This window comes from Odontesthes bonariensis, chromosome 17 (assembly GCF_027942865.1).
Source record: "Odontesthes bonariensis isolate fOdoBon6 chromosome 17, fOdoBon6.hap1, whole genome shotgun sequence".
Classification (NCBI taxonomy): Eukaryota; Metazoa; Chordata; class Actinopteri; order Atheriniformes; family Atherinopsidae; genus Odontesthes; species Odontesthes bonariensis.
Window position 1 is genome coordinate 21,172,109 of NC_134522.1, and position 18,430 is coordinate 21,190,538.

Here is an 18,430-nt window from a genome sequence, read left to right on the forward strand (position 1 = left end):
ACCAAAAAAAGAGTAAAAGGGACCATGAAAAGCTCTCATGGTTAGTGTGTACTCGTGTCTGTTATAGAATTACTGATAAAAATTTCCCCAAAACACCTTTTGAAATCTTCCTGACGTTCGTTCTTTAAAATAACAAATATGTGTGCAGCATCTCTTCTGTGCATCTCAGCCTCAGCACTGCATTTATATGTGGCTAGGGTGTTTTGATGGATGGACAAGTGGAAATCAGTTGTATGTCAGATATGAGAGAGATAGTTGATAACATCTCCTTTCATCTTTCTCTTTAGAGGTGTGAAGGTGTTAAAATGAGTTGGAAAAAGTAGAGGATGCAGCATATGTCGGAGCAGGACTGGTTGGAGAGACACATGTCAAATGACCACAACAATTTTATCACTATGCGCCTTTATTCACAATACAAAGGAGATTTTCTGTGTAAACGTGTGGGTGTGTGCGTGTCTCTGTGTGCACATGGCGCACGTTAGAGGCATTGTGTCATCAGCCAGGGTAAACACTTGAATGAGTCACATTCGCCTTAGGTGGATTTCAGTAACAGGAGAGCGACATCCTTCTTTATCTCAACAATCTGAGAACAAGCTGAAGAGACAAGACGCTGCACAAGAGGGTTGAGTGGAGGAAGAAGGAAGGATGACGTCTACAATGGCGACGTGGCAAATGAAACTTGTGCAGACGGTGCAATGAGATTGAGGCTTAGGGAAATAAAAAAAATGACTAAAGCACAGACCAACAGAGGTAGAGCTACAAGAGATGATAAAAACTTTATGATGAAAAGCATCAGCAAGGTTTTGTCCATATTTTTAACACCGCCTCCCTCCATCTGCAATCTCCATGGTGATGCGCGGTCTGAGAGGGCCAGACGTTCAGAAGAGAGAACAAAACAAGGAAAAATATTAACAAGATGAAATGAAAGAGTGCAGGAGAGAAGCAGAGGGGGTAAATGATTATTTTCTGTCTGTGAAAGAGCAATTTGACTGCAGCTTGTAACAGCCACTGCAGAAGTTATGCGCACTACTACACACCGGGAAGCCCAGATCTCCTGCTGTATTTGATTACAGCAAGTCAAACAGAGATATTAAAACACTTTACTGTGAAATTAGGAAATCTTTTCTCCACCACCCCATTTATTTTCTCTCTCTAATTCTTCACTTCATCACGTGGCTGCATGTGAGCACCAGAGTGTCGTACAACTTGACTTGAGATTTTTAACTAACAGACTGAGCTTAGTATTCGTGTTTCACACAAATGCGTGTGCAGGAGCGTTCCGACACAGTCACATCTGGTCTTTGGCAGTAGTACGAGGTCAGTGAATGTTAACATGTCATAATCTAAAGGTTTCCCAAGCTCGTCTCTCAACTTACCTACTTTCTGTTATTTGAAAAATAAATAGAACAAAATCATATTGTTAGAAAACTTACGGTTTAATCTGACCAATAATCATCCTTTCTATCACTATTCAAACACAGTTTAAAGATTTTAAGGCTCAAAACCAGACTAGTTACCTTGAGATAGATATTTTTGACTTTTAATGTATGCTGATAAAATTGCAGATAGAATAAGGATGTGAACAGTTCTGATAGATAAGATTGGATTATGATGTAATGTTCAAATGAGTGCTGTGTGCTGCGTTTCAATGGCAAACAAGTGGCAGGCTGGAACAATTATGCACACCTGTGCATGCATTTGTTTCTACCACACACGCACACGGTTACCATAGTTACACTCCCAGTGTGCTCTGTAGATGTCATGGTGTCACTGATCATCTGCATTTCACCATGCTAAAGGCAGTCAAAATTAACCTGACATAACACACACACACTTGTAACACACACCACACGACTCTCGTGTCCAATAGAGGCCATCACAACTCGAAATGTCAGGAACTCATCGACACAAGAAAAAATTTATCTAAAATGTTGACACATGCACTACGCAGCCGGTTTGGTCCCAAATATGCACACTGTTTATCGGTTTGTGCTCTCCTCCTGAAGCTGTTTGTTTGGCCTCTTTTGTTAGTGTGCTTGTGAGAGATTGTGCAGCTTCTGAGTTCGAGCACCAGTGGAAGCCACCGCTAATGACTCCATGCGTTGGGCGAACACCTGTGGGGATGGATAACCTCAAAAGAGCTGCAGAGGATTATAGGACTGGACCCGCCATGCCTCAAAGAGACCCCAGAAACTGTGGCATTTACTCGCGGCGCTCCCAATTAGTCACGCGGGCCTCTCTGGGTTTGTCCTTTTTCCGAGACCCTGTAGAATTTGATTTACACAGAATTAATAAGATTTCCTTTAGCTTGTTGAGGTGTCAGTTGTCAGATGAGGTAGCCAGGTAGCACAATGAGAGACCTTTTTTCTTAGAAATCCACAGAAATGATCTTTTGTTTCTGTTTACTTCTCTCCAACTCTTTGTACTTACATATTATGTATCTTGATAAAGCCAAACCCCAACAATTTACATATCATTCTGCTTCTGAGACAGGAAAATCCCGTTAAAGTATAACAGCAGCCTCATCTGACAAAATCTCTGTCCATATAAGTTACCGACAGCACCTTCGCTGTGACATTGGTTGTTTATTTGTAAAATGATCTTATTTTTTCTCTGACATAGATCACATTCTCCTTCTGGGTAACAAGCCACAAGGACACATAGAAAAGCCTGCACATGTGCAAGGGTGCAGCTGCGGCTTTTGTCCGCCACCGACTGAGCCCCGTGGAAGCAGAGAGAGGTGATCCAGCAGAAGGAGAGGGGCTTCCCTCCCTCGTATTGGCACGACTGGGGATTTTCCCAAATGTTGCTTGAAGGGGCTTCTTTGAAACAAGAAGAATCTGAAAACGCAGTTAAATCTAGCGATAAAGTTGTTGGCCAAAGCACGAAATGCTGAACAAACAGACATGAGGTTTTGTGCGTATGTTCATCTACCAGCAGGACAGCACACTGTAACTAATGAGATGCAGAAGGGCTCACTGTTGTTTCTATTTAATGAAGCTTATGCGTAAGTCCAAAGAGGAAGATCTGCTCCCTGATGTCTGCTCATTCTTCGGTGTTGAGGCTATTCATCCTGCCACGCAGTGCTGCTTCCATTTTCCAAAGTTTTGTTTGAACTTTTTTTTTTTTGACCTGGACCTTATCTTGGGTTGTATTTGTGTGGAAAATACGAATAGTTGCCTTGTCAGCAACTGCACAATGGGCACCATGTAAACTAGCACTACATGGGTGTCCAAAGTGAAAGTACTTGTATTCACAGTCACACTGATTCTAATCAGTCCTGACCCTTTGTGTCAGCTGTTACATCCTCAGACACAGAGGACCTTCTAGCATTACTTTATTTTCACTTGCCAGGGCTGCTTATCAGCTCATTTTTGTACTGTTTGGCTGATGCATCCGAATTTGCTGGTCATCTCTGTCGGTTTGAGCCAGACGACAGGTACACGTCAATAGAGCGGATGGAGATAAAGCCACAGCCAGATGAGGGTGAGCTGTAGTGGGTAAAATAACTTCCGCTCCATCTGCAGCAGGTCTCTCTGCTTTTTGCACAGCATTTTTTCCTCAGGAAAAGAAAGTGCTCTGGTGTGGGGATATGTTCTTCATTGTGACTGGCAGTATTCCTCCTTGTTTTTATGGAGAGGAGCTTTTTCATCCATTTTTAGGATAACTAACATTAACGTTGGCATGCCTCTATCCTGCAGAGTTGGTCTTTGAAAGCAGCGTGAAGACAAACCTGACATCTTGTCAGTGCAGTTTGACACAAGCACAACCCACAGTTTGTGTTCAGAGAGTACGTAGCATTGACTGTTCCGAGGTTAGCATCTTCTGCTGAAACAAGCACAATACATTCTGTTGTTGATTTTATTCATCTTTTAGCTGCTGTTATTAAAAAGCTACCTAGTTTCAGTGTGGGATGATGGTTTAGATGTATCTTTTTGTGCAATTCTATAAATCTGAAGGCTGAAGAGAGCCAGAAATACTTCAAGAAAGACAGGACTGCAGTGTCCTGCAGGCAACTTCAGAGCCAAACTGCTGAAAAGTACATAAAGAAAAACCCAGTTCGACCTTTTCTTCTTTTCTAGCTAACTCAGTTTGTGCTTTATTGTTCTTTTATTTCCCCTTTTCAAATCCTTTCTGCTCTCTTCGTTTTCATTGTTGTGCTTCTTTTTTTTTATCTTTCTCTCAACACATCTCCATTTCTCTCACCTTCACCTCTCATTCAGTGTGTGTGCACTCTTTCTCTTCTCTTTGGCTCCTTTGTTTAAGAAGCCCACTTCTTAGCTCTCCTCCATCCAGCGGGTAAAGAAAGCCTGCTTCTGGACATTTCTGTTGAATAATACATGCCTGTTAGAGCAGAGTCGAGGGTTTTGACATGGATAGAGTAGAGACTATCGAGCAGGATACAGAGTTTTCATAGCATGTGAATGTGGAGCATTTGTTATGATGAAATATGAGCAGGCACAACAGTTACAGGGTGGAAATATGAGTTTTTATAAATTTGTTATATTCACACTTGCAAAAGAGACAAATGCAACAGCACACATTTATTTCTAGACGCATTTGAGCAAACAGAAACAATCCATCAACTCTTGATGTCTTTGCATCGATGGCTAAACCTCATTTGAGAATGTGTGATAGTGGCATTTACTCTGCTCTTATGTGACATTTGGAAGCGGGACATCTGTGTTTGTGTGTGTGCTCGTGTGTTCACTCTTTTATGCAGAGATCTGACAGACAACAGGGGGTCACTCCTGCCCTGTAGTCCTGTGACCTCATCAGACAGCACTGAATTATGGGTAGTGGCTTTTAGGTCTCACAGCTGTCTCGCCGCTTAAGGCGCAGTGATAGTGACTCATCTCTCCCTGTCTCTCACACACGAACTCGCGCTCAATAAAATCTCCCACACTCACCCAGCAGCCGGACCGCAGGGTAGCTGACATTTAACAGTGAAGGGAAAAGCAGGGTGAGCTGGGGAAAAAACAAAAAAAAACAAACAAAAAAAACGTGTGAAGTGTGTAGTGCGCAGAGGGGTGGAAGCACAGGAAATGATTTAAGGGAAATAAATGGCTTTTGGTAGTTAGCCTGTTCTCATCCCTTACTGCAACAAATTCAGTTGTTGTTTTGTTGTGAATTCTTGAGTACTAATTCACTCAAAATTGAGCAAAAGGTTGTTTGGGTTAATAACATTTTCAAATATGTGCCCTCATGTTTTTGATATTTAAGGGGCTTAAAAAAACAACGCCTTCCAAAGTCAATATGAGGAGTATCTATTTTACTGCAGCCCCGTAGTCCTCTTTCATGTGCAGTAATCTGAAGCCTCACAGAGTGGCCCTGCTTTGTTATGTCCTACTAGGCAAACAGTCAGTTAATGCCCCAGTGTTTTACTACTTTTGCATTTCAGTCTTTTGTTGCAATAGGCTGAGATCGTGTGGCGGAAGATATCTGCTCTGAAACTTGCTGGCTGAGGAAACCAGGTCAACGAGTAAGTGACCCCTTTTAGATCTCTCCTCTGATCACAGTCTTTCTCGATTTAGTTTGATTATCGTTGACCCACTTTCCTTTAGGTGTGAAGCCACAACTCGCCATATTAGTAAATTAGACAAACCCAGTGGTATTTCTTCCTGGACTGTGTGCTGTCGAGTTGAAGAAGCCTCTGTGGAAGCACGCGGCCTCCACAGAGGCTCTAAAAGTGTGCAGATTAAGGTTCTTTTTATTTTGGCTGCACGGTTGTTCCTCTTTGTGAGTTGTGAGCTTTTTCACCTGTGTAGTTTATGTGGCAAAATGCAGAAACTTATGGAAACACACAATACAGCTGACAGAAATAAGCTAATAACATGGCCTGTGGCAAATGACACGGCCATCTGATGAATATTTGATCCAAAAAACAGTACTGGATTAATAATTCATCACCAGGCCTTTGCATGACTCTCTGTGCCACTGCATTTGGAAATGACCGGGGATTAATTTCTTCCTTTGGTTTAAACACTAATGCTGTGCTTCAAGATGCCCTCAAGCCACAACATCTGTGGAAAGTATCACCTGAAAAGGAAATGTCCAATGACTGTTTAATCCTGACATCACTGTAGTTGAGGCATGCTTAGCATGACCTATGTCACCCACTTTGCATTGGGGAGGATCATTTCTTGCTGTCAATGTGTGTGGCAATTTGCCAGGATATTGATTTCTTTCAGACAGAGCATTGACAGACAAACTGACACGCTCAGGGGAGAATTACGTCTCAAGCGGAGGTAAAAGAAGTGATCAAATCGTTTGCTGATAAATCCACTTCCATAAAGGTGCGCAACTGTTAGTGTGGCAGCAAAATGTTGTGGAAGTCTCAATGTGGCGGATTTTGTTCTGATGTAGGACATCAATAGATTATGAAGCATCAGTGTTTCAGATATGTGTTTGAAATGTTATTTTGTTGAATTACATCAAGATAAAAATAAATCATTTAAAAAAATAATCCATTGTTCAAAACAATCGTTTATTCCCCTTCAAGCCTGTACTTTAGATAGCAAGTTAAACACAAAAATATTAAGTGGTGTACAAACTAAGTAAGATGCATTGATGCATTCTGTAGACAGAATTAAGGGGACATTGAGGGCATGCTGTGGTGATGATCCTCGCGTTGTTGTCAGTGTAAATCACGGGGGTTGGCGCTGCGATCCCCCCCTTAGTTCGGTGTGTCCTGGCCGGCAAGGAAACAAACGGGATGCATGATAATACAACGTGTCGGCGGTCACATGTCGTGCAGCGGGCTCCTGCATGATTTAAAGCTTTTACATCATCAGCCTCTCCCTCCCTTCCTCCCCCCTTCCCTCCCTCCTGCGCTGCCTCCCGCTGATGCACCGCGCAGCCCGGAGATGCTGCTGCTGATGTTGGTGACGGACTGCAGCATCCGACATGGGCATCCTTTAATCCGGCCGTGGCACAGTGAGTGTTTTCCCTCCACTTCTCTCTACCCTTCACCCTGTCCTTGTTTTAAACTTGATGTCCGCTCCACCTTCTCCCCATTCCACTCCTTACAAATTCTTTCCTTCTCCCTCCACCCTTTTTTGTCGACTTCCTTTGTGCAGTTCTCCTTTCTTTCTCTCTCCCTACAAGCGATGGCGCATAACGCGACAGAAACCGTGCGTCCTCGTAGAGGTAATGTTTGGCGGAATGAACGTAGATGTCGGGAAATTGTGCCTTTGTTTATGTGCTCCTTGCCTTAACGGTGCGTTTGAAAAAGAGGGAGAAGACAGAGTTTTGGGCGGGGGTGTCGCTTCTCCCACCGGACTAGAACTGCAGCAGGCTACGTTCGGAGGGGAGTACAGGAAGAGACAGGAGGCACTCAACTTAAACAGGGTGGGATATATAATTAAGGACGGCCTGTTCTTAGCAGGGGAAAGCATGTGGATGGTGTCTGTGAGGGCTGCATAGGTGTGTCAGAGAAACTGAGGCAAACAAAGAGCAGCATACTGTCTTTATGCTCTGGGCAGAGAGGGAACAAGGCAACAGAGTTTCTTTGCTGTGGGCAAGCTTCATTCAATTAAAAGGATAGAAAAGGACTTATGTCAAGAGCTCAATATCTATCTATCTATCTATCTATCTATCTATCTATCTATCTATCTATCTATCTATCTATCTATCTATCTATCTATCTATCTATCTATCTATCTATCTAACAGGGAGGCATCATACTGTGCTGCAGGGTGCTTGTGTCTAGGACGAGAGCACTCAGGCACTGAAAGCATCAAGCTGTGGAACTGGGCTAATCCCTAATGACATGGCCAGATCGCCCCCCACCCCAACCCCCTATATCTATCTCTCTTTTGATTTGCCATAAGGTCTTGTCTCTCTTTTTCCTCTCCTCTTTGAATTCTTTTGCGAACTCAGCTGTGATGACGTGCTGTCCGTGGTGCTGAATACAGGCGTCAGCAGGTGGTTTGCTAACACGCTGAAGCTTGATGGACCTGTCAGTGCTCAACAGGTGCCTATTTGTCACAATAAAGAGGCAGTGACGTAGATGTGTGGAAAGTTGATTTAGAATTTAATTCAATCAGCCCTACCTTTTTTTTTTTTCCCAAAAGGATGGTGTGTTTGCAGGCTGGCTGTTTGGTTTTTGAAATGGCATATTCACAATGCAGATGAGATGTTTTTTTTTCACTTTTGGTTTAATAAATTAAAATAAATGATACATTTACAACATAACAGGCAATTGGGACAATTTGCTCCCCCACGTATGTTGCTTTAGAGAGCAAATCCATACAAGCAGGACATACCGTTCAGAGGCTGGGATGTCTTGTTAGGTTAAAAGTGGTTCTGGACAATACAATGGATACCAAACAGGGAAAAAAGAAAGATGATGACCACGAGGATGATGATGATGATGGTGAAAATCTCAGCTATAAAAAGCAGAAACAGATGATTACATAACTGTGCAAATTTAGCAGCTGCAGTTTGTCACAAACTGTCACACAGCTGTGAGACCTCACATCAGAGAATAGAGTCTCATGCAGGGTGGAGAAGGTCTGGGGGGGGGGGTCACTGCTTGCTTAGGTGCCCTTGTGCAGCATCCATGTCTGAGACGTCTGCTCACTGTCATATCAGCATTCCTTTTTACACTGGCTTAATTGGTTATGTTTGTGATTTACATTTTTAATTAATCCAAAACATTGGATATTATGTTGCTGAGTAGCTGTATGTTTCCAGGAAAAAAAAGTTAATACAGTACAACAACATAGTACAAAAAAACCCACATATATTAAACTGCAAATTCAAAAATGTTGAGTAAAAATGATAAAAATGACCTCCTCACAGAGCATCATCCTGGTGAACATCATTTCATTTGTTTGTCTGGTCAGAGATTTTTCTCAAGTGTCACCTGGCAGATAATTTTCCATTTTAGCAAACATCAAACATTCCAAAGTTACGTGTATCTATTGGATATACACACTAATCTGAAATATTTTTGATAATTGAATGATTCTTATTAGTTTTTATTAGAAGCTCCTGTCCAATTCATTATTGGGCTAATCTGACATAACATAACCTGTTACTTGTACGTGCACTGTTCAGCAATTTCATATTTCTGCTTTAAAAAAAACAAAACACTAAATTGATGGAGCAAAAGCAAATGACAAAAATGGTACAGCGAAGGCAACAGGCCTTTTGTTATTGAAATGTCACTTTTTGTGCACTTTCTGCTTGTGTTCGACAGCAGACGTGGATAGATGACAGGCAGAGGTAGAGGCATCCCCAGCTGAATTTGAAATGATGCATCACAGTCAAATACTACTTCAAGAGAAAGCTTTAATGGCATTTCCCACCAGATGTGAAAATTGGAGTGGTCTCCATGAAGTAGCAAAAGACAAAAGAACAGAAAAAAAAAAAAGTGAAATATGCGAAAGCCTGCTACAGTATTGTTGTTTTTTACTTGTTCTGATCACGTAGCAGCCAACGCATTTTTACAAAAGCACCAGAACAATCCTGGGATACTTTCATGCTTTTAGAAGAATGATTATGTAACTTTTGGTTGAACAGTGGCCAACTTGGCATAAAGAAGTAATTACATAATGATAAATAATAGCATAAAAAAACAGATAGGTTGTTTCTATACATTACCCATGGTGAGTCACCTTAAGTTGGCCACACGAACCTGTTCTCAGCTTAATACCTACAGACACTTGGTTAGGACTTCTTTTTAGGTCACAGGTCTTTAGTGCCATTTTTCAGAATATATTGCAGTCAACAGTCTTCAATAGAGGCTACTCAGTATGTGAAATGTACATGAAATGATTACAAGTTTTTTGTGGGGCGATGGAAGAATGTTCCAAGTATTTTGTTGAAGATGGCAGAACTGTGCCATCCTCTGTGATTCACAGCCTCCAGCCTGTGCTGGTTACTCAACATCCGCAGCCTGCAGGATGCTGATGTCGCTCACAGGTCTTCACATTTAAAGGTGACGCTAAACCGAGACGCTGAGGCAATTTGAATGTGACACAAAGGGCCCCAGAAAACAGAAAATTAGTTGGTCATACAATGCTAAGAATTAAAATATAATACAATTAGAACTCCAAAGTATTTTAGCCAGATAATAAAGGTGCAATTTCAGAATTTCAAAAGTCACATAGTCTCAATTTGAAGTCAAGGGAAAGCTGAAAATACATAGAGCTTTGCAACTGTAGAAATGATGAAATGCTACTGGCCTCTCATTCATTTGTGTTAGATCTAACATGTGCTGACAGACTGGTTGGGTGGATAGAAAACAGACACTGTAGGCAACTGATGCTTCTTTTGAAAATTTATGTGCTCTTTGGAAGAATCCCAATGTTTTTTTCTCATTGCAGATCGATGCTTTTGACTTAGTGATGTAATTACAAGGTTATAACTGTAAAATGATTCATGTAGCAGATCCATACAGCAGAAACACAGAGCCATATACGCTCTTGTCTTTATGAATGTCTGACTGGTCCCAGACACCCATCCTCGATCGGATTCTGGTTAGCACTGACGTCAGAGAACCTGCCTGCGCATAAAGGCTGATATAATCAGAGCCTCACACACACACAGACACGCAGGTACCCGCTGCATCTATTTTTATTTTTTTTAATCACTATCAACAGTGGACAGCAGACACACACACACACAACTCAGGTTTATGTTTAGGTAGTCACTAAAGAGAAAAGAAGAGAATAAATGAGACCTGGATAGAAAGAGAGAAAGAGAAACTGGAGGAGCCAGTGTGGGAGGTGGACGGCCTTGATCATTATCACCACAATGTAATAGGATCTCTGCTATGAATCTGTGACTGTAACTGCTTCCCCCGAGATATATTAGCTGACCTGCAGAGAAAGTGTCTCTGTTATTCTTATTTATTTTTTTAAACCTTCATCCTTTGTCATTTTGAGCAATTTCGAATAATTTTCACATTGTTTTATTGACAAACTTAGTAGTCAATTAAACAGTCTGATGTGAGTTCAAAGCTGCCCCTTAAGCAGCTGTTTCTAAGTCACAGAAAATCAGATATTTCTGCAGAGCTGATGATTATTATGGCTCTACAGGTCTATACAGTCCGTGCCTGTCATGTAAAGCTGGGACCGAAAAAGCATATTAGTTCGACTATAGGTTCACTGTGGTCAGCTCCCATCATTTAAGATGAGAAAATAAAGACAAGGCGAAAAAAGCCCATTAGAATTTCAAAATGTAGGCGTTATATTGAATCGAATTGTCAAACACAACCTGTTACTTTGCATATAAGGGTCCAGTCTGCGTCATTGGTAAAAACAAGATTGCTGCACATCTCCTTTGCTCTGCCCCATATATACCCAATGATAGTCCTGTTTTCAATCATCTCAGTGTTAAACTTACATTATGAGTCAGTCATACAAGTTGTTAGAGAAGACTAACCAGATCTTTTTTTTCTTAATGTGCTCCTGAAGAATATAGCGGCAGACATGCATGAAAAACAAGTTTGAAAATAATCCTAATGAATATAGTATTTATAATGCAATATTAACACATCCCACCAGACATTTGCTCTTTAGCACTAAGCAAAACATTTTTTACAGGCCAAAAGACAATGGCAAAGCGACGTGCATGTCGCACTTTTGTAGAGCTGTGTCGCCACACTATGAAAACAGAAACAGTCAGAAATAGGGGAGAAATGTCACTTGACAAATGTGGAAAAGGTGACGTGTGAAGGTGAAGTCAATGAAGTAAAAAGAGCCATCGACTGCCAGAGGGTTGTTTGAACTCAGTGAGCAGTGCGCACAACAAGAGCTCATTTACTGGCAAGCTGTAGAAGATAACAAACAATTCTCCGCTCTGTCAGAGGAGGAGTGGGAGTGTAGAGACGGGTAATTGACACGAAAAAAGACTGGGGGAGGTTAGAGAGCGTCATGATAAAGAGATGTTCCATGACAGATGCATTAGCATTGACAATGACACTATATAAAATAGATCGTATGGACACTACAAAGGCACATTACTGCCTATCAGTGGGATGAAGATTAAAAAATCTGGAGGAAATGTTTTTTTGTCCGCCACTGGCAATATTGTCTCTTCGGTTATCATTATTATGGCATTGCAGTTCTTTGAAAAGTGTTAGGCAGCATGATAGGCCCCCAGAAATAGTGGGCTAGCTTTTAGGGTCCCGTAATGAAGCTCTGTCTTAAACTAAATGGCATCAAGTGAGGCTTATACTGGGGCATCAAGTAAGTGTACAACCGTAGTTTGTGTCTGCCTGTGTTAGATGACCTTATTGCTCCTTTAGTGTTTCAGGCCACATAAACAGAGATGTCATTGACATGGCTGGTTAGGCACAGAGCCCCAGGGAATAACACTGTTGTTTTTATCTATCTTGCAGTCTGAAGCCTGATTCAGTTTGCCTTAAGCTTCAGGCCTCCACTGCGCTGCATTAAGGGAAGATAGATTCAGATATGGCAGCCCAAACTGTGAGCAAACCTGACAGATCAGTCATGCCGAACAAGTGGTCTGTTCTCTGGAACCAGTATCCACCTCGAAAGCTTTTGACAGATTAGGTATTATGTGTCTGCAGTGGACTGACAGCTGTAGTTTTTTCTTCCTCTTTACTACTTTGTTATTGCTACATGCAAATCGAGTGCACATCAACATGTGTGAGGTACATGGCCTTGAAGTGAATCAGATCTATCAGCATGCTAGAATATGAGCCGGTCCTTTAAGAAAATGAGTAACTGTTCCACAGCAAAAAGATACATCCCTGCTTTAATGAATGTGCATACGATTGAAATCTCTTGACTGATACAAATAAACTGTAGCGAGGTTTGACCTTCACTGACAACTCTCTGCTCTGACTGTGGCAGTACAAAAAAACAAGTAGCTGATGACACAAACCCTCTCTGGAGCTGCACATTGCTCTGTATCAGTGTTAAACAGAAGGATGGAGGTGCTAGGCTACCACTGGAAGAGGGGATAATGAGATATCAGTGTGTTATGACACAATATTCACGGTGATGAAAATTGCCAAATAAAGAAATGCTTACTGCTGTGACTCGCACCCACCTGTGCTGCACAGAGCACTTGGCAGAGATGACTTGTCACTGAAATGTAAGATAAGAGAGGAGACATTTTTTTTAATAAGACTGGTCAAAATGTCTGTACTTTTGTCTCGTAAGATAGATTAAATTGATCAGTAACTTTCCAAACATACATTTTCACATAAATCGTGTGTATACTTTGTAAAATACCCTAACGTGAAAGTAGCCCTTCAAGAAGTAAATCGGATCAATTTCCAATCAGTTATAGAAAAGAGACCTTCGCGCCAGTTTCTGACTTGTGTGAAAACATATCTTAGTCATTGTTGGAATGATTCAGATGGAATCAGACTATGCGACAATATCATAGTGTCCAAATAGGGCACGCAGGGAAGTTCATTCTTGAGCACATTATTTAAATATTGCTTATGTGTTGTCATATTGGGTTATTTAATGCGAATATGACAGTTGCTCATCTGTTCAGTTTACCCCGATGATTCATAGGCCGTGTTTACACAGAAATCCATATTCTGACCTTGACCTTCCAATAATGGTTTTTAAATGGGCTGCTTATGGGAGATTCCATTCATACTAGATCAACTGTATGTCAACATAATGACACTAAGATTGGAATGCTCCATGTATATGAATTTGATTATTGCTCATAGCTTCAAATATGACCTTGTTCAGGTTAATGTGATCACAAAATGCTGTTTACGCGGGTAGTGCCTTATTCAGAGTTGCTTCATAATGGGGTTTATTTCAGAATATTGCTCTGCAATGTAAATGTAACGTAATAGATTTTTATGGATTTGTATGTTACTTGTTGTGAGAAGGAAACGCTATCTCGTGAACTTAAAATTTTTGGAGAATATACTTCACGAGCGAGTTTTGGTTCATCTCAACATGCATTATTTTTTTTTGGGAGTCTCACAATAACTTTTTGGGCTGGACGTGCTGGGGCTACAACCCGCACAAAATTGTCTTGATTGAACTTTTACTTTCAAAAAGCGCCGAATCTCTGTGAAATACCTCCACTTATCTAAATTAGACTATAACAACACAGTGAGAACACAGAGTGGCTGTTACACAATTACTGTAATCACTGTTTTTCTTTCTCTGCACATGAAGGATACACACTGCAATAGTTGCTTGATGAGGCACTCCCAAGATGCTCCGCTGATCAATTATGGCACAAAGATAAATAATTTGAAGGGATCATCTTCTACTGAAGCTAATGGCCCACTTAGTTTTAAAGACAGTCATCCAACGCAGTCCTCCACCCCAACCCCCCACCCCCACCCAATCAGGTGTTTACTCATGCCGGCTGAGTTAACTGTACTTAAATTTGTAGAATAAGCGATCTGTAGTGGTTGATTCTAAAAAAACATGTCCACGATGGCACAGTTGCATCGTAAAAAGAATGTATTGTAGCCCGTAGATACAATAATGTATCGTAGAACCATGACTGCTCTCTAACCGTAAGAATTTATGATCTGCAATTCTAGTCAATAGTTATCGGCTAAACCCAACCAGGGAGTGACAAGTTTTGTTGTGACATGTTGAGTTTACGTGTAACCAATGCAACCAGAAAAACAGCATCAGGGTGACGGGCGTATTGGGAAATTCTTTTTCTTTCACCCCAAACCGTGATCTTTTTCTAACTCTAACACAACAACGTTACTCCCTAAACCAATCAGGATGTGACAAAAACTGTTGGGTTATTAACTCAGTGCAAGAAAACCCCTCGTCATCTATTGGTCTCAAACACATGTTATGAAGACATCGGTAATTAAAAGCACAGTTCGTTAAAGCATCCTCTCTTTTCGAAAATTGTGTAGCTTCTTCAAGGAAAGACGAAACGCTCAAATGAGTCATATTTCCCTTCTAACGCTTGTCGGAGCAGTGCTTTAAAGGCTGCTGTTATAGGTTATATTACCTATATGATCACACCAATTTAGGACTTGTTGAATACATCAAAGCTAAATATTTTTTCCGTTGCCCATACTCAACCTCTCCACCAAGTTCCATGAAACTTGATGGAGAGGTTGTCGCAAACAGACAGACGAACAGACGGGCGAACAAACAGCAACGTTCATGTTTCTCCTCCTCTGTTCTGAGCCAGTCAAGTAACCTGCTCGTTAAACTGATAGGAGCTTGAAGTTGATGGGTCATGATATTTCAAACCCAATAGCTGTGATGTCAAAGTTTGTGACCTGAAAGAGCCCACGATGAAAAAACAAGGTTTGTTACATACAGGACCAAATGACATTTACAAATAACACTTACCCAAATGTAATTAGCTAAATGCACATGAATAAATTATGATGATTGATAGCAATGCATTGCAGAGATTTAAATGCAGACTGAGGTGGGCGCTCAGCACTCTACAAAGACTATAAATCCTAACAATAATAGGAGCTGACATCCAGCTGTGCACACACACATAAATTATTCGCAGTAATATTTTCTCATTCATCCGAGCTTAGCTGGGTTTCTTGTGTGTCTATTCATCCATCTTGATATCTACTATTATTAAGTCAAATATATTTCAATACTTATACTACTCATTTAGCTGTTACGCACAGTCCTGCACCCGCATGTACTTTACATTTCTTTTTTGTTAAGAAGAAACCAGTCAGTACCACTGACACTCAGGTGGAATGAAGAATACCGAGTCAGGCTCAATGAGGAGGAAGGAAAGACAAATTCCTGACTCAGGTTTTCTATCAAAAGATCCGTCCTGTTCTGTCTACCCTCGTAAGAATGGTGCCAGGGCCACCTGCCAGGATGAGTTTTCGTCGGAACTAGGGCCAAAAAATGTGAGCTGGCTCCCAATATGGTTTTAAGTGATCAAAAGAGCTCTTATCATCATTAAGTCATTGCAGCTCTTACTATAAAGTCATTGCAGTGAGAGCTCAATCCAGTTATCCATCCTGCACTTTAGACACAGGCAGAGGTGGACATAGAGACAGGCTTAGTCATGGCTGATTAGATACAAGGATAGATGTTCTGACAGCTCTCTTATCTGGAGAGGAGTCACACTGACACAAGGGGTGGAGGTAATGATTATGATGACAAGGAATTCAACTATTAATCTTCTAACGGAAGTGCTCTGGCTGAGCAGATGATCATGTTTACTAAGGTATGTAGTTTTGCAGAAAAGTCTTGTTTGAAAATCAATGACACTGTGAAACAGGTCATCTATGAACATAATGGCAGGGTACTGCTCACATACTGGAGGATGGCAGTGATTTTTCAACTTTTTCCACTCACAACTGCTCTTTAGTCATTGAAAATGTTGCTCTGAGTGTTTCCTGGGATGACAAAAGCTTCCATAAAACTTTATAGGACTGCGTGGTTTGTTCCAATAATTTACTTCGAGTTTCTTGTCATAGGAAAAAAAGGAAATTAGTATTTAAATCACACTGCTGCACAGAAACAAATGGTAGCAAGAACTGTGCAAGACTATGCTCCGCAGCATCAAATGAACTAAACAAAAGTGCAAACAGTCAACAAAGAAATTCCCTTTTTAGTTTGAACTGTCAGCCTTAATTTCAGGTGATGCTCTTCTATTGTCGTGTCCATGAATCAGCTCTCTTCCTAAAACAGGTCGAGGCTCTGTGTAGAGTAGAAATAGAGCATATGTGCAAACTACGTTACCCCTAATTCATGTGCACTAACTCTGCCCCATGCCATCACCAATTCCAAAGAAAATGTCTAAAATTAGATTCTTGAGATTGAGTCCAGAAAAAGAAGCAGCATTACTGGATCTTATTCGTCTGTTGGTTTTTCTTCACATAGTCAACACTGGATGAAAACCTCAGTTTTCGGGCTTTGGAGATTCATTTTCACCGAAGGAAACGCAGCCCTGCTCCTGAAGTAGACGTGTGTGTGTGTGTGTGTGTGTGTTTTCTGCTGCATCTGGGACTGAAAACCTCTGATCACTGTCACGCTGCTCTGGTCTGAAGAGTGCAGATGCATCTGATTACAGGAGTGTTTCACTCCTGACAGCCGAGTGAAAAGGTGCCAGCATCGCTGGGCTGCTGCTGGCAAGCAGTTCTGGCAGCCTATCTGGGCTTTTATCGAGAGCAACTTTTAAATTTTATGTCTGGATTCAGCAGCAAAGTGTGTCCACTGACAATGACTTTCAGAAATGTTGAACAATCCACAAAGGGATTTCAAATACAGGAGGATTTCTGTATTTAATGCAGTGCTGCCTGAGGGCCTGGATATCATGGTTATTCAGTACTGCTTTTTGAGCTTGTTTCCTTGTTTCCCAAGATTTAACCAGACTCTTTAAATCTTTTTGTGGTACGATATCAGGTTGCATAGATGATAAAACAGTCACATTTCTGCAAATTAATATAGACTATAAATTACTTTCTTACTTAGAAGCTGCCTTTATTTGCTCAAAGTTTTGCTATTTAAAGATCAATAGTTGAATCACAATCAGTAACATAATTGTCACAACTCGAGCATTGTTGTAACTGATATAAGGGAGTTATTGAAGCATCTGTCTTGTGACTAATCAGACATGACTAAGCATATCTCTGTGTGCGCCTCTGCCAGAGTCTGAATTGCTGGATGAATAACCCTATTGACTTAGTACTGGGAGCTACATTAACTTAATAAAGATGAGAGCTTTTCAAAACCAACCTGGCAACACCCTCTGCACTGCACTGCGTTGCCCTGGCCCTTCTGAAAACAGGACCTGGCAAGCAGCTCTGCAGATTGCAGATGGAACGGGAAGTGGCTCTAAGGGGAACATCTGAGTCAGGGAAATTTGTCTTATTTTTGTTTAAAAAATCAGACTTTGTCACACGTTCACTGAATATTTTGCATCAATTTCAGGTCAAATCAAGCTTCAAGGCATAGTTTGAAGCTTTTGGAAAATGGGAAGATAGATAGCATCATTTCTGCCCCTACTTTAATGCTTCAACTGTCAGGTTTCCATTGCAAAGGGACAAAAGAACGAGTACAATGTTGGATATTTCGGATACAGTCATGGTCTTTATGCTAAGCTATGCTTCTTGCCTTCTGGCTCCAGACTGGTATTAATACATTCATCTAACTGTAGGCCAGAAAGGAAATAAGCCTATTTAAAAATCATGAAGTATTCTCATACCTCCAGGCTCTGCAGTATGATACTCGGGAACCCAGAGAATCTACTTAACTGTGTTCTCTTTTCCCTCTATTTTTCATATAACACTTTATCACACACAAAAATGCCAGCCAAAGTCAAACATGAGAGGACAATCATTAGACTAAAGCAATGTAGAAGATAAAATCTTAACAATAGAAAAATATAACTGCAGAACAATAACAATACCAACATAAATAGTGAAAAAATCGGGAATTCAAAGTATAACAAACGGTTAAAAGGGTTAGGTTTTATACTTAGTCACTTTTTTTCAGGAAAAAAAACT

The 18,430-nt window shown here is 41.0% G+C and overlaps 1 protein-coding gene across 1 annotated transcript in view; it reads left to right on the top strand.

The window, feature by feature from the left end:
* The first annotated feature begins 6,690 nt into the window (after window positions 1-6,690).
* slc7a14a (solute carrier family 7 member 14a) overlaps window positions 6,691-18,430 on the top strand; it is a 51,224-nt gene continuing 39,484 nt past the window's right edge. Inside the window, exon 1 of the mRNA XM_075447569.1 lies at window positions 6,691-6,936. The gene's annotated coding sequence lies outside the window, so the exon portion shown is untranslated. The remainder of the gene's footprint in view (window positions 6,937-18,430) is intronic.